Raw genomic sequence first — 11736 nt, 5'->3', positions numbered from 1 at the left:
CCTTTCTATTATCTCCACAACATTCATGATCTCTGTATCAACGTTGAACCTTTGCCACCTATAATCTCCTTCTCCGGCGCCTTCTCCTCATCTGGGATGGAGAATAATAAACTCCACCCTCGATCCGTTACCATCAAGTCCCCTCTTCTGCTCTCTCCTCCTCTCCTTCCTTCTCTTTCTTCACGGTCTTAGCCATCTTGCAATAGAACCTTAGAAGTTGAGGATGAGGTTGTAATTGATAAAAGTAAAGATAAGAAGTTGTCACAAAATCACCAGACTCTCTGGTTGGCTTCATTGTGGAAGGTAGACCATATTCAAGAAGGGCCTTGATCTATTCAGGAAATCTTCTTGTACTTGAAGAATGGAACAGAGCTCAGGACTGGACTTTTCAATACTGTGAGTTCTGGATCCAAATTCATAGACTAGCATCGGAGCGGCTGGATGATGAAGTACTGTTGTAGATCACTGACAAGGTGGGAGAAACCCCAACGATTATGGTAATCAACGGCCAACAGTTCAGGAAAAAAGTGTCATATGTTCCAACTAGAGTTTATATAAATATTTTACAACCACTTAAAACTCAAGTTACGGTCATAAGTGACGACCTAAAGTTACGAGTTCTAGTGCGATACAAACAGTTCCCCACAGCGTCACAACCCCAATTTTCATAGGCTTGGTGGGGCCCACATTACAGACATCCAACCAGGATACGTGACGGTTTTTATCAGTATCAACCTGTTAAAAGCCACTAAAAACAATACTAAACTAAACATCTCGAAGGACTAAGACAGATAACCTAGTTGACAGTTTGACTCATATACATATGTATACAATCCAAAGTCTTGTTATGCTTACATTTGAATTTTCAAAAGTATTTAATTAAATACATACAGTCTCAAAAGAAATATATACATTTCACAGTTTTATTTAATAAAACATCAGTTGCAAAAGAAATTCCCATCCTTTACTTTAAATTGTAGTCTTGGATGCCATTACCTTTGCCCTTGTCATGTATTTGGGGACCTGTTAACATTTACAATAATGAGCTTTGTGGCTCTAGTAAGCAATATAGACAACCATGTAAGTAAGTCAAGCAATTCATTATGCATCCATTATCACATCAAAGTCATATAGCATAATACATTCAAATGTTATTTCACATATTTACATCTATATGTTCCCTGGCATTATAGTCTTGAGCCTAAGCAAATCCAGAGGATGCACATTTATCTTCACCACTGAAGTGGCTTCCAGGCACAAGGCCTTGTACACCTCGTGGATTGCCATCATTGGCACAGACTCAATCTTTCCACTTTTAAGTCTTGCTTCATGCCCTCCCATTTGGGTACATTAAGTACTAGGATTTACAGAAGCCATTACATTATATTTCTTTCTTTATTCTTATTATTTCCTCCATTTTCTTTCCTCTGTTTATATTCAATTTTAGTCTTGCATTACTAGACTCTGTCCATTTCAATGTACCTTTTGCATTTCAATTATCACTTAGCCTTATCTGAATAAGACTTGATACAATTCATACAATCCTATCATTTTAATAAGAAAACATGCATGATAATTCTGAATTTAACAAGCATAAGGATCATTTTAAATTCTTAATTAACTCTTCAAGAATACTATCAGCATTTCAATTCATGCATTTCAATCAAATTCTTAAGATGTCATTCGATCCCATACATTTATATTCTATTCACAAAGCAATATCATGCACTTCCATAGATTGTATAAGTGAAAGAATAAGATATATTTTATATTAACATGTGAATGCTACCTGTTTAGTAAGTGAAATCACCTATTTATAACATACATAGGTTGGTCAATATCACTTACCTATTCATGTTCCATGTGCGTCCCTTGGTCCTGAATCAGTTAAAGCTCGCCCTCTCTCTTGTATTGTGAATGATCCTCGACTATTTCGCAACATGCAGGAACCATACAAGGCTTCTCTTCTATTTCTCTCTCTCTCTCCTCCTCTCTGTCTCTCATTTTCTGTTACTCTCTGTCTTCTCCCTTAATTCTTCTATGTTCTCTCTCTCGTTCTCTGAAGTCTAAAGTCTTCTCTCCCTACTATTTTCTATTTTCTTATCTCTTTCTCCTATTTTCTCTTCTCTCTCTACCTTCTCTCTCTTCTCTCTCCTCCCCACTTCTCCTCTCTACATTCTCTCTCTCCCCTTGTCCCTTTCAATTCTCTCTTTCTTCCTATCTCTTTCAACTCCCTCTTTCTCCTTTTAATTTCTCTCTGTACTCTCTCTGTTCTTTCTCTTACCTCTCTTCTCTTTTGAACTTCTCTCGAAATCAACTCACTTGGGGATTTTTGGGACTTCAATGGGACACTAGTATTGTCCCAAAAACACCTTCCAATCATCCCAACAAGTTCCCAGATGAAAAGCCCCAATTTAGTTCTCAGAGAGTCGCCCGCGAGCATCTCAGAGAGGTCCAATAGGCTTCAAATGGGTAAAGTGGGACCATCAAACACTCAACAAAGGATAGAGGCTTAAGGGAAACTCAACTAACATTTATTACTATCCAACTCCCACAACAACCACTATTATTGCAATACCTCAACATAAATGCACCAAGAGAAAGGCTACAAATAGTGTACCAGCCCCAATCGACCGACCCTCTCTCTCTTTCATGCGAAGGCCAATTTCAATGGGCTTCGGAGGGTAAAAAGCTCATTTCTAGACCTAATAATTGGTATAGTTTATGTTGACATATGAGTCCTCTATCATCATTTTTGGGCACGACAAAATCTTCTTTTAATGCCTTACATACTAACTTTCTCTCTCCTCTTGAACTCCATTAGAGTGGTTGGGTCTTCTTCATGGTCATCCACTTCCATAGGTTCAATTTTCAAACCTTTGAGCTCAACTCGGATGGTCCAGAGTTGTCCCTATTCACACTCTGGGTTCGCGGACTTGAAACCATGGGTTCTAGGGGATTTCACACCAAGACCCGATGACAATTTTGGTCCATCACTAGTGAAGAATTGTACAATTGCATTGTGAAGTTCTTCAACACCAAATCCCTATCGGCATAACTGAATTGCACCTATGTTTGCTTGATACCTAAAGTGAATAATCTAGAGCTTGTAGAACAGTTCGAACCAATAAGCCTTGGAGGTGTAGCTATCAAAGCCATTGGGAAGATTATGGTGCATAGATTGAAAGCAACCTTATCAAGTATCATCTCACCCTACCAAGCTTCTTTCATTCTTGAAAGGTTGATTTCAGATAATATTTTCATATCAAATGAAATACTTCATACGTCAAAAATCTAAAAAAAAAAAAAAAAAAAAAAAGGGAAAAAGAAACAAGTAGCAATTAAATTGGAGATGCAAAAAGCCTATGATAGGCTTAGTTGGGAATTCATTAGGACTACTCTCACTAAGATGGGATTTTGTAATATGTGGGTTGATCTAATTATGGAAACTATCACCATTGTTTCTTACATGTTGTTATTAAATGGAGTGGAGAAATGTTCTTCTATTCCTACTAGGGGCATTAGATAAGTGGACCCATTGTCGCCCTTCATCTTTATATTGTGCTCGCAGGTACTAAGCAGAATTCTAGAGAAAGCTGAGAGGGACAAACAGATTAGTGGCATCTGAGTTAAGGGCAGGCCTCCACTTATCTCCCATCTCTTATTTGCTGATGATTGCTTATTGTTTTCATATTTGAAGCTTCAAGAAGTTGTAAATCTCAAGGGTTGTGTGGACCTCTTTTGTTCAGCTAGCGGGCAGGCCATAAATAAGAAGAAATCTACAATAACTTTCAGCCCCAATACACCTCAGAGATTCAGAAGATGGTTTGCAAGGGTTCTAGGAGTAAACTAAAGTGATGGACCAACTAAATATTTGGGGTTATCTACTGAAATTGGAGTATCAAAGAAAGAGGTCTTCCAGGAGTTAGTGTCAAGGACAAATTCCAAGACACATGGTAGGAAAAGCTTGTATTCATCCCATGCAGATGGTGAAGTGTTGATCAAATCAGTCGCCTCATCAATGGCTATGTATATGAGCTCACATTACTCAATACCAATGGGAATTCATGACTTAATTAGAAATAGTCTTAACAACTTTTATTGGGGGCATAGAGAAGATGGCAAAATGGTGCATTGGATTTCATGAAGTAGGCTTTGTACATAAAAGGAGAAAGGGGGACTAGGATTCCATGAACCAGTTCTTCATAATAGAGCTCTATTAGGCAAAGTGGCATGGAGAGTGATACATAATCTAGATTCACTTTGGGCAAAATTTATTAAAGCTATCTACTACCCAAGTACGAACTTCATAGTAGCAAAAATGGGAAGTAGACCCTCTTGGGCATGGAGGAGTTCTCTAATTGGGCATGAAGTATTGGAAGAGGGGCTAATATGAGAAATAGGAAATGGAAAAACATTGACATATGGGACAGTCGGTGGATTCCCTCGCATGAGAATTTCAGAATTTCAATTGAGAAGCCCCCCACTTTGCCCAATTAAAAGAGTTGCAGATCTGATCCATGAGCATAGCAGAGAACGGAATTTTGATATTATTGACCAACTTATAAATTGCAGGGATCAACAAGCCATCAGGAGCATTAAGCTAAGTCTCAATCATAGAGAGGACAACCACATTTTATCCTAGCTTGTAATGGATTTACTCGACCAAATTTGCTTACCATTTTTTGATCAACAAGCAGGAGAGAGAGCAGGCTGCTAGTACATCCTCATCACGAATTCACAAATGGGATGAGGTTCCTAAAAGGGTGTGAAAGCTCAATTGGATGCAGGTTCGATCCCTAAAATCAAATCTTTTTTATGGAGGTTGTGTGTAAAGGGCATGGCTACCGGGGAGAACCTTATCAAACGGCAAATCAAGATTGAACCATCCTACTGATTATGTGGAGCTAAGCTAGAGACATCAAATCATATTATGTTAGGGTGTCAATTCCAAAAGTTGTTTGGTTTGGGAGTTCCCTCTCTTACTTGGTTCCAATAGAGAAATCCCCATCGTTGATTGAATGGCTTGACTCCCTATGTCAACTTGAATTCCCATCTAAGAAGGAGAAGAAAAAAATGGTAAGCTTGTGTGTTTACATTTGTTGGTATTCATGGATTGCTAGAAACGACCACATTTTTTGGAGAAATATTTGGAGTCGAGAGGAAGTTATTGAAAGGGTGCGGAAAATGTCGGGTGAACTCTGGGCGGTTAACAAGGCATCACCTTCACCTGGCGAGGCCGATTAGACTTTTGAAACCCATGGACTTGAGAAAATCATAGATAGAGCCCATCGAGCCCATAGAGTCTTTTGTGATGAAGCTATTCCTCTTGAGGTTTCTGAAGGGGGTGGGTGGGCTTTGTTATCTTGAATCAATTGGGCCAAGTGCATCAGGTAGTCTTTGAACCAATTGATTTTGGGGAGGCTCTCGTTGGTGAAGCTCTAGCAATCCGAGCCGCTTTGGTTGAGTGCCATCAAAAGGTCTTCATGAGATAGAAGTGATTTATGATAATCAAGCCTTGGTCAAGATGCTAATGTAGCAAAAACCCCATTCACCCACTCAAATTGGAGGATTCTTTTTGTCATTGGCCTCTTGTTAGAAAAAATTGAAAGTTGTAATTTTTCTTTTATTTCTAGGCACTGTAATGGGTTCCCATTCCCTTGCCTAGAAGGCACTCACCATATTTTCTAGGACTAAGTGGTTGCATTCCTCCCGATGGCTTCTTGAGGTGTTGTCTTCTTTTCTGGGGTTGTTCCTAAGGGTGTCAATCAGTACGGTTTCAGTACGGTACCAACTTTGAATATAAAAATTTAGAACCGTACCGTATTGAATTTACATGGTATGGTACGGTTTCGGTATTAACACGGTACGGGAAAACGGTTTAAACATTGTATTTAGTGCGGTACATTTTTTGTACAAACAAACCCATGCCATTTTTGTTATTAGTTCATTAAGATCATAATGAAATTGCAATAAAACGATCGATAGAATCTGATATTAACAGAGACATGATGGGTGTCGAATCCACCAAAGATAATCCTTATCTCAACTGAATTTGTATTAGTAATGAGTAGGGTCGAATCCACAGAGATTGGTGAAGATTTATTCTTTGATAAAAATTGGGGAGTTTTGAATCAACAAATTAAATAAAAATTAACGAATGCAGTAGTTAACAAGAAAATTAGAATAATAAAGACTTTCGATCAAGATTCAACTTCATAATTGATTATCTCAATTGATCATTGACTTAAAAAATAAAAACTTTAATTTCGGGTAGATTGGTTATGGTCATTGAGGATCAGTCCTCTAACAACCAATCTTTTCCTACTTTATTGATAACCTTCGGATCTGTCCTTTGAGTTATTCCCTAATTAATAAACATAACCTTCGGATCTGTCCTTTGAGTTATGTCTATTAATCGCATTAAAAATTAAAAGACCCAATCCCTAGTCAATAAACCCGGAAAAAGCCTTGTTTATTTAAACTAGGATATACATTCTCATAGCAAACTCTCCAGGGCATTGATTACCCATTCGAGAATGCTATTTGTCACTTATATAAGAATTGACTAAGTATTGTATTAATCATAAAACAACAGGCCTCTTGTCTAAGGATTAATACAATAACATAATAAATATAGAAAACGCATAAATACCTGAGAATTAAAGAAAACTGATAATCCAAAGTCTCACAATTGGTGAAAATCAAACTTCCATTAATCTTGATCGAAAGCTAGAATTAGCTAGACATGGAAAATAAAAACAAAGCAATTAAAATAGAAAACATTGTGCCGTTCTTCCTCAGAATTGTGGCTTCCTCTTGTTGTAGCTTGTGTGTCCTCAATCTTTGAAAATGCGGTCCTTCTTATAGAGGATTCCTGCCAATTCTGCATTCTTTCCAAATCTGTTATTTCCATCGTTCGCTTTGGCAATGCAATTCTTCCCAATTCAATTGTTTCCTTTCTTCATATTTGCCAATGCAATGGTTTCCAATTTAGTCACTTTCCAATTCAGCTTCTTCCTTAGATGTCTGATCGCAAGAGAGAACGAAATATTTGCTTGCTGAATTAAGACTTTTTACGAAAATCCTTATGATTTTGGCAAGATCAAACCTCTAGCTTTGGACATAATCAAATCTTCCATCTTAATTTGGGTGTGATTCTTTGATTTGATTTAAAAATGTGCCAATATGGTTCTAACCATTCTTTTTATAGATTTGATATCCGAATGCTATAATCTGTTCATATCCAAATAAAACAACCAATTAGTCTCATTAAAATATAAAGGATTTGATATAATATTAATGCAATTAAATGACCTATCAAGACAAAGCAAGTAAATTTAATTAATAGAGACAAAACAAGTAAATCTAAGAAGAGGAGTGAAGGACGAAACAAAAAATTGAAATAGAGAATTATGGATAGGGTAAAGGTAAAATGTTTTAATTGTAAAATTACATTTATATACCTTAATTTGGTAATATACCAATTCCGTACAGTTTCGGTACATATTGACGGTTTGAGTACCTAAAATGGGAACTGTACCAAATAAATTCAGTTTCGGTACGTACCGTATCGAATTTTGAACGGTGCGGTTCGGTATGGTTAAACGGTTTCGGTACGCAATTGACACCCTTAGTTGTTTCTCTCTGAATGAAAATCTTTTTTACCAAAAAAAATCTCACCCTCACTATTAATTGGCTTTTATTAATGGTAAGACATCCATGCATTTTTTATATTTTCCAAAACTAACCCTAGTACTATGCTATTATTGTTTTACATCTCATTTATTTACCTTCCCTTTTATGAAGAACTTGGTTTAGGCCTCCCACTTGGCTTAAAATGCAAGAGTGAAGGATGGACTGAAGTTAAGAGAATTGCAGGCACTTAATGCAATAAGATACAAAGGGATGATGAAAGGGTATCTCTTTGGGCGTCATTTAGTCATATCTCCATTTAAATGCAATTGCCTAGGTTCTTATGTGCAATTTCAATGCCTATAAAGATAACTCGAAGGAGAAGGGTGGGCTCGATACTAGTTTGCAAAAATGTGAGCCAACGAAGACCTATATCAACGATTGTGATCTGGTGGAACTTCATTGGGATGGGAATTTTTGACTAAGCAGTTTTATGTTTATAATCATTGGACTGGCAACCTCGAATTCCTCCCCTTCATTGAGTGTATTTGATAGTGGCATGCGACTGGATCTCCCCTTTTTGCATTCATGGCCAACCTTTGCTTGGTAGAGTTGCAGAAGTGGAGTAGAGCCACATATTCGAAGTTTGAAAAGCGGATTGAGGAGGTTAAGATGAGGTTAGACTAGATACAATCTCTTCTTTAATGTTTGCCCTATGATGATACATTGGTCCACCAAGAGAAGCAGGAGGCAATCGCTCTTAAAGAATTACATTATGTTTGGGAGTCTAGGTTGCGCTAGAAGTCTTGAGCGACATGGGAGATGGTAATTTGAAGTTCCTTCGTTGTCTTTGAAGATTAGGAGGTCCTATAATTGGGTTTCCTCGATTCAAGGAGAAGATGGGTGAACTATAACAATGAAGAGGAGATTCAGTGTGAAGTTATTCGTCATTTTGAGAACACTTTTTGACGTGCTTCCCAATTTGACTATTCTGAATTGGAACCTATGGAGGACCAAGTGTTGATTTATGGCAAGGCAGGTCTTCTAGATAAGACCTTTTTGGTGGGGGAAATTAAGAAGGTGACAACCATAGTGCTTCAAGGATAGATGGTTTCAACATTGCCTCCTTTAAGAAGACTTGGGATATTATAGGAAGCAGGGCCTGCAAGGCTATCTTGGAGTTTTTTGGTAGCCTTCGCATGCCAAATTAGTTGAAGTTGTCCAAGATTACTTTAATCCCTAAGGGACAAACTCATTAGACTTTTAATGATTGTCAACTAATTCACAACTAGTAGCCTAGAGTACTAGCTTATTGTGAAGTTGTTGGCAAATTAGCTCAAGTTGGTTGCTTGCGGAGTGATTGGGTACAATAAAAATGTGTTTGTGGAGGGAAGGCAAGTTTATGATAGTATTCTCCTATGTCAAGAGATGATTCATGATTATCCTTTGGAGAAAGTGGATGCTAGATTTATGATGAAAATAGATCTTTGAAAGGCGTATGATTCTGTTAGGTGGGATCACTTATTCAGTCTTTCGCCTAAGTTGAATTTCCCTGGCTTTTTCATCAAATGGGTGGAGAAAATGCATCATTAAATTGAGCTACACCATCCTCTTCAATGAAAACTTAATTGGCTCGGTTTTAAGCTGCCCAAAGCCTTTGTTAGGGGTGTCCGATGTCCCCTCTTCTATTTAGTATTGTCGTCCAAATGTTCATTGATTCACTTTTGTGTGCGATGGTGAGGGGGAGTTTCATTATCACAGATGCTATAGTGCTCTGGGCATTTCTTGAATCTGTTTTGCAGATGACCTCTTCGTTTTTTTATAGGATAACCAGAAGAGTGCTATCTTGTTGAAGCAATTGTTTGATTTTTTTTTCTCTAGAAGCTCCCATCTCATGATTGACCAAAAGAAGTCTTGAATTTACAATGGAATGTAGGGCTGCACATCAAGGAGGTATTTGATAGAATATTGGGGTTCACTCATGGTACTCTCCCTATAAAGTGCCTAGGTGTTCCATGCATTGTAGGCAATTTTTAATACATGTTTGATGCCCATCACATGTGTACATTACATTATCAAGGATGACACCACAACATCCCTTCAGTATGACCCATGGATTCCTAGTGGTCCATTGGTGTTACATCAACCTTTAATTGTTGAGGCTCTTTGAAGAAATTATTTTGATTGCATATGCAAGGTATGCAGTTTAGTTGGGGAGTGGCATAGCCATTGGATGGACCATTGTGTTCAAAGTCGATGGGAGGAAATTCAGTAAGTCAAAATTCTCTCTCAGCTTGTTGGAGACACCCCCATAGGAGTTAGTTCAGCAAGTGAGAAGTAGTTTGTTAAGGATGCTAATGAGTTGACTTGACTGTGTGGTGTAGTGGTTGGTTGGAATCAGATGGTGTGGTCGACTACATGCAATGCTCGATTTTGTTTAATAAGCTAGCTTGCAGCCCATGAGCGTCTCTTAACTAGGGACAGATTGTTGGCATGGGAATGGTTGATAATGTCGTGTGTCTCCTTTGTGATGAAGCTGATGAGAATCACAACCATTTATTTTTTAAATGTTCTCTTTAAAGAAGGTTGTGGGAGGATGTGCTATATCTTAATGGATTTACAGCCCAAAATAGAGAACTTGGTTGAATGAATTAAATTGGGCAGCAAGTAAATTCAAAGGGAATTCAGTTGAGAGCATATCTGGCAGTATTGTTGAAAAATGTTTAAAACTTATATATATTATTTTTAATATAAAAATATTTTTTATTTATGTCCTTGTGATTTCTATGATGGAACTTTAGTCCCGCATAAGACAACAAGCAGCTAATTATTTGGTTTATATATGGTAAGAACCTTTGTTATATATCTTTGGGGTTAAGGATCTCACTCACCTAGTACAGTGCAACCCCTATGCGAGATGAACCCAACTCAAGCCCTTGTCTGACCTAACCTTGGTTATATAGCTATATATTAATTAATATTAATAATTCCATATGAATTGGAACTTGGGTTGTGGGTCACGGGCCTTGATTTTCGGAAAGCTCATTTTGTCATGGGCCTTGATCCAAAAATCCCATTGCTAGTGGAAAATGTGGAGTGTCATTAGAGAGGTACCTTCCCTTAAGGAGGTGACCTGAATAGGTAAGCTCACAAAGAGAGGTGACATGAACAGGAAAGCTCACAAAGAGAGGTAACCTTATCCTTTCACCCATAGATTTTGGGGGCTCTATATAAACCCATCATCGAGTTCGTTTTTAAAATGAGTTTTTTTCCTCCTTTTCTCTCTCCCCGTTGTTATTCTGTTAATCAGTGAATAAAATCTAATTACACCTGAAGTAACCTATATGGGGTGCAACCTTAAAGGTTTGAGCTAACTGATCTTGGGGTTGAAGACACACTTGGAACTTGGCTTGCACAAATCAAGGTGTCTAAATACCTTAGAGAAAGTACTCCTGGTATGTTTTAGCTCTATCAAATTTTGTAATTACGATAGTCTTACAAGTGTTGATGTTGATCCCTCAATAAGTTTCTAACAATATAGTTTTAATTGCCTAATCTTTGTCAGATCTGGTGAGAGCGAAATAGAAGATTGGTGGTAAAGAGCATCAAAGGTGGTGTATGTTGTTCTTCAACACATCATCAATGATACAAGGAGTCAGTTTCATGGAATAAAGGCAATAACAATGCATACAACCCAAGTCATGCCTCTTTTCACTAGTGGAAAATCAAGGTGGATTTTAGATATGTCATCCAGAAGGCCTTATATTGGAGTCGTCCATTGACTGGGTGGGTCTTTGTGAACTGTGATGGGTTTGTGCACCGTACTTTAGGCAACTACATGTGTTGGCAAGGAATGAAATAGGGCTGTAACATTTGCGATCGTCGGGGCTGAGGGGGACCAACGTTTTGGCCATGAAATTATATCTATCAAGAGAGGGTTGTAGGAAGACATATAGCAAAAAAATAGACAAGGTCTAGGTGAGGTTAGATTCATTTATGGTGATTGGTATGATGTGTGAGAGGTATCACATTCCCAGGTATGTTGCAGATTTGGTGTATCAAATTAAGGGGTTGGCGAGATGTTTTTAGCAATATGTTTTC

The sequence above is a fragment of the Hakea prostrata genome, chromosome 7, assembly GCF_041222555.1.
Source record: "Hakea prostrata isolate BN-2017 chromosome 7, UWA_Hpros_2, whole genome shotgun sequence".
Classification (NCBI taxonomy): Eukaryota; Viridiplantae; Streptophyta; class Magnoliopsida; order Proteales; family Proteaceae; genus Hakea; species Hakea prostrata.
This window is presented reverse-complemented; position numbering follows the sequence as displayed.